Genomic DNA, 6,251 nt, shown 5'->3' on the forward strand with positions numbered 1-6,251 from the left:
ATGTTTGATTTACAGTGACGAACAGTGTAATTTTTTATGTCCGTCGTCCCAGGACGTTCAATCGGCATGCAATGGAACATTCCCATGTATATTTCTTTTCGAACTTCAAGAAACATGGACCATGTATATGTTTCGGACGCGTGTGCCTCTATGCGAAGACCGGTAGACAAGCGAGGGGTCGACATGTCGCTTTTAAATTCAAGATCTCGTTGTGTGTGCCGTTGAGCATCGATACTGGTTTCAAAACACATTAAAAATTGGACCAGTGTGTTAGTTTCTGACGAGTTGACTTTAAAACGCGCATTTGAGCTCTCGCATCTTGACGTAGTCTTCATCAAGCAACACATCGGTATCTCTCTAAAATAACAAGGGACCCACTCATGACGTATAGCAAACATCTCACAAAGCCACGGATGATTGTCAAGGTGATATTCATCCATTAACACATGCCATCGTTCTTCGAATGTTTGTGGCGTGATGAATAGATTCCACACAAGCTTATGTATTGACGAACGAAGAGTGGTATTATCAAGGATGTCGTTTGAAATATGTAGATGAGGAAACATGAATAATAAAAAGTTGGATTATTTAATCACATTATACGGTTTATTTGGAAGCATGTTAATATTAAAAAATATAGTGTTTACCTTGGACGGAAGTTTTCTCATTATGTGCCACATGCACAAACGATGGATAGAGGTTGTGAAAACAGTTGATACAGCTTGTTTCATTGACGCGTCTTGGTCAGTGAGAACAAAAATTGGTTGTTTCTTATGTGCAGCCAGAAAGGTGTTTAGTAGCCATGTATACGACTCTATAGTCTCGTCATATAACATGCCGGCGCCAAAGATAACACATTTTTTGTGATGATCAACTCCGGTGAATGGCACAAAAATCATTTTATATCTGCAAATAAAACATATGATATTAAAAAATTATTAATAAATAAAACATATGAAAAAGTATGGCATCTTACTTGTTGGTGTCATATGTAGCGTCGAATGCACACACATCACCAAAAGCCTCGTAGTTTCGCAGTGATACGAAATCAGCCCAAAAGAAAGATCGCAACTCATTGTCAACTATGACACAATCAAAATAGAAATCATTAAGATTGGTAACTCGAGACCTCATGGTATGTAAGAGGATATCAGCATCGCGTTCACCGATGAATGCACGTATGTCTCGAGAGCAATTTTTGAAATCTTCTGTCATGCCACGAACATTTTGAGGTCCACCTTTAAGTGATGCTTGAATGTTATGTGCAACAGTTGGGCCGATTTTGTTAAGACTAACTTTGTGGATGAACTGTTGCTCCTCAAATCCAAGTTTTCTGTTTTGTTTTAACATGTTGGCATGATCGCTACTAATCATGCAATGATTGTGCGCGGCAATGAAACCATATATTGTGTATTGTTCGGTAGCACGATCATATCTCACTTTGATACGCGCACGACACCCGGAGACTGTGAATCGGCTTCGCCTGCGTTGTTTCTTGGATTTATCGTATATGGTTGGAGCATTTTTGGATGGAGCATTGGGGTCAGTTTCTGGGACCCGTGGTTGACCTTCTCTAGAACATAATATATATCTATGAGTGCATATTTTCATGTTAGGATTGTCATGATATTTTTTGTTCTTTGACGTGCCAATACGTGTAGAAAACCCAGACTGTGTAGCATACGTGTTGTACATCATGACAATATCTTCCCAGTGAGTAAATGTACTGGGTACAACAGGAAGGTATTTAGCGTCAACTTGGGGTATCCAATACGGGGTGCCATTAGGTGTAGCATGTATGGCAGTTGTAATTGTTCCTGTAACATATATTTAATAAATTAAAAAACAGGGAGAAATTATTGATAAATTAAAAAAAGTGACATAATGTTATACAGACGAATAGTATGATGGTAGTTAATATGCACATGTGCATTGGCAGTTAATGTACAAAAAAAGTTATTTTGTTTTTTTTTTTTTTTGTTACAATCATAATGCACAGTTGCATAAATTTGCATTGCGACGTAATTTGAGTTATGATGCATAATTTGTAATATAAGGCAATTAACACAATGAACGTGTGCATATAACATTGAGTATTCATAATGTACATCACAAAAACAATTGTAAATGTGCAGTTGATACAATGCACATGTGCATGAAATATCGAATAATCATAATGTACGATATAAAACAGTTGTGAACAATATAAAACAGTTGTGAACATAATACAAATAAGTATATAGTTGAACAAGTCACATTTTACATAAAATTGACATAAAATACCTTTAGTTTCAAACCGGATGAATTGCAAGTTTTGATGATCTGTGCTTGTAGGTGCTGTACCGGTAGATGTGGTGTTACCAGTAGAAGTGGTGTCAACTGATAACGATTGATCGAGTAAATTAGCAGTATCAGAGCCTACATTGCCTGATGAAGTAAACATTGAATCCAACGTTTGTATTTCAAACCCATGAAGGGTGTGTCGACTTGCAATTGGGTTTGCAGCAGGTAAGGTAACTGGGTTTGCAGCAGGTAAGGTATTGATATCAGACGGGCCAACAGCAGAAATAGGGTTGACATTGGTATCAGACGGGCCGCAAATACCAGAATCGAGATGTGGATTATATGCAGGAGATGTTGTATGATGATCATCAGATGCCGTAGGTTCAACTCCAACACGAGAAGAGTCAGACGAAGCCATTTGTGACCGAAATCGGAATCCAACCGTCGTAATCAGTATCCCAATCGAATCCCCCGTAAGATCGCCGCCGTGAAACTCACCGCCATAGTTTGTCGTCGCCCCGTCGCCGATCAAGCAAAATCTCCAGCGAAACCCTAGATTGGAAACCCTAAATCTTCAAAGACGATAGACGACAGTGAACAGGGGAAGGGAGTGCGTGTTTTTTATTGATTGTCAATTAATTACAAGTTTGCCATGTGTTCACATTGGTTCTCGCAATAAAGGGTGGTTCCTAACGGATCTTTATCCTATATATATATATATATATATATATATACATAATGAAAAAACTCTTCCTTATTCAGAAAAGCCTATCAAACGATTGATATTTGTGTTGAATTTTTTATATGGTTTAGTTTTTAGGGTCTAATTTTTATAGTTTAGGTGGCTTTGACTTTTACTTTTTAGCTTTTAGTCGTTATTCTTTAGGTTTAACTTTTAGGATTTTGGATTGCTTTTTAAGGTTTAGTTTTTTTAGGATTAGGGTTTATAGTTTATGGTTTAGCAATGATTAGAAAAAGTTTTCTCATAAAAAAGGATTTTTATCATAATTCCTCCCTATACTTTCTTTAAGGTGAGCCTAGATAAATTGTTTAGGAAAAAAAGCCAAAATACAAGGTCCAATTTTAAAATAAATGCAGGCTTGCAGCAACCATCAATCATTCGACCTCATCCCAATTCACCAAACAGCGCCTAAAATCCCTAAAATAGAGTCATTGTTCCGACTTCCCATCCTAACCTACTCTGTCAATTTTCTAGGCTATCGGTTATCACTAACGGTAATCACTCACGGCGTCGGATCCATCGTAATTGGAGGATAATTTATGGGCTAAATTAGGGCTTATTACTCAAGGTAGGTTAACTTTAACAGCTAATTTTTCTATTAATCTCTACATATTTTATATGATATTCAAGAAATTTATCATTCTGAAATCCAAAATTGTATGTATTACTTACGGATTACAATCACTTTCAAAAAATCTAACTATACATAAAAGGAGAAGTAGAGGTGATGTAATTTTGCATACGTGTCAACCAACTAGATATGCCATGTAGGTTTTTGCTGATGTCATAAATAACAATTAAATTGTTAATATATTCTATTAATTTTTTTTCAAATCATATAAATATAAAATAATATAAAATATATATTTGTGTGTTTGGAGGGGGGGGGGTTTCCGCTATGCGGACTTGAGCAACCGACGAACCGTTGTTTAAGCTCAATAGAAGAAAAAGTTTAGTCATCTGAAACACTTTTTTTAGAAACCACATAAATCCAAATGTAAACAATGGTCCAAGATGTTCTTTAGTCATATGCATGTATTGTAGCTCGTTCATCATAGATAATTGGTGTAGAAAACTCTTTTATGTTTTCATAAAAAAACTTTATTAGGGTGAACAGGGTGTCTCGCGGGAAGGCGGTCGGTGATCGTTCACCGTGTGGTAACACCGTTGTCAACTCCGCAATTGATGCAGTAAACGTCGAAGATCAGGGAGGAGTCACCAAGTGCTATCTTTGTTGTTTTGGACAGTTGGGATGATTCAAACGACGATAACTCAACGAGTGGAGAACCCCTTACGTTTGAGTGCAAAGTGGGAATTTAGAGGGAAGTTGACATAGCAGAGTATGATTGGCTGGGTGGAGAGGGGACTGCTCCACTCGAGTGGAGCGCCCCTTACACCCTTAAGATTTAATACATAATTTTCGATTATATCTCTTTTTGCTGAAATATATTAGTATGAATAAAAAGCTTTTGTATGATACTGGAATGAGTTCAATCGTAGTTCGTTTTAGTCGGTTTCTTCAACTCCCCACTTTTTTTAGCGTTCCCCATTGAACCTAATCACACACACACACACACACACACACACACACACATATATATATATATATATAATAAAAAAACTCTTCCTTATTAAAAAAAAAACTATCAAACGATTGATATTTGTGTTGAATTTTTTATATAGTTTAGTTTTTAGGGTCTAATTTTTATAGTTTAGGTGGCTTTGACTTTTAGTTTTTAGCTTTTAGTCGTTATTCTTTAGGTTTAACTTTTAGGATTTAGGATTGCTTTTTAAGGTTTAGTTTTTTTAGGATTAGGGTTTATAGTTTATCGTTTAGCAATGATTAGAAAAAGTTTTCTCATAAAAAAGGATTTTTATCATAATTCCTCCCTATACTTTCTTTAAGGTGAGCCTAGATAAATTGTTTAGGAAAAAAAGCCCACATACAAGGTCCAATTTTAAAATAAATGCAGGCTTGCAGGAACCATCAATCATTCGACCTCATCCCAATTCACCAAACAGCGCCTAAAATCCCTAAAATAGAGTCATTGTTCCGACTTCCCATCCTAACCTGCTCTGTCAATTTTCTAGGCTATCGGTTATCACTAACGGTAATCACTCACGGCGTCGGATCCATCGTAACTGGAAGATAATTTATGGGCTAAATTAGGGCTTATTACTCAAGGTAGGTTAACTTTAACAGCTAATTTTTCTATTAATCTCTATATATTTTATATGATATTCAAGAAATTTATCATTCTGAAATCTGAAATCGTATGTATTACTTACGGATTACAATCACTTTCAAAAAATCTAACTATACATAAAAGGAGAAGTAGAGGTGATGTAATTTTGCATACGTGTCAACCAACTAGATATGCCATGTAGGTTTTTGCTGATGTCATAAATAACAATTAAATTGTTAATATATTCTATTAATTTTTTTTCTCTAATCATATAAATATAAAATAATATAAAATATATATTAGTGTGTTTTAGAGATTAGGGGAAATTTGAACTGCATAGGAAAGTGTTTTTTTGCATTAATTGTTTCTGAACACCATCATCATACTTCCTCTCACCTGTTCTTCTTCTTGACATATATCACATTTACCCTAATTCTCTCACACACACAGACGTTGTCTCTTCTTCTTCTTTAATCTCTTTTTTTCTCTTCAGATCTTCAAATTCAAACTACACGGAGATGTGAAAATCGGTTATGTTTCGGATGGATTTGATCTTGCTGGATGATCAGACCGATGAAGATGATTTTGTCATCTGAGGCTACGATGGCGAGATCTGGCCTGTTGTTGCAACATATAAACCATCGTTGCCGGCTGCCGTTCGCGGCTGTCCTAGGTAGTGTTGGCTGTAATCCATGTTCAGTTGATGATGATGAGATCGATCTCACCTAAGACTACATTTTTTAGATTGTAAGAGATATTCAGTCAATGATGTTGATGAGATGCTTCTCAGCTGAGACTAAAACTATGGTGTTTTCCGACAATTCTAGGGTTGACGGTGTTCCCAGAGTGTTTTGGTAGGAAGCTAGGGTTCCGGGCACTTTCCGGTAACTTAGATGCGTTTCCGATGAAGCAAACGTCGGTCCGAATATACGCGAGGTCTGACATTTTGCAATCATTTGTCAAATTTTATCTATTTTCTTTTGAATATCTGGATGGTATGTCTCATTCTTGATCTGATAATTGTTTTAAGGTTTGATTGG

Source organism: Helianthus annuus, chromosome 11 (genome assembly GCF_002127325.2).
Source record: "Helianthus annuus cultivar XRQ/B chromosome 11, HanXRQr2.0-SUNRISE, whole genome shotgun sequence".
NCBI lineage: Eukaryota > Viridiplantae > Streptophyta > Magnoliopsida > Asterales > Asteraceae > Helianthus > Helianthus annuus.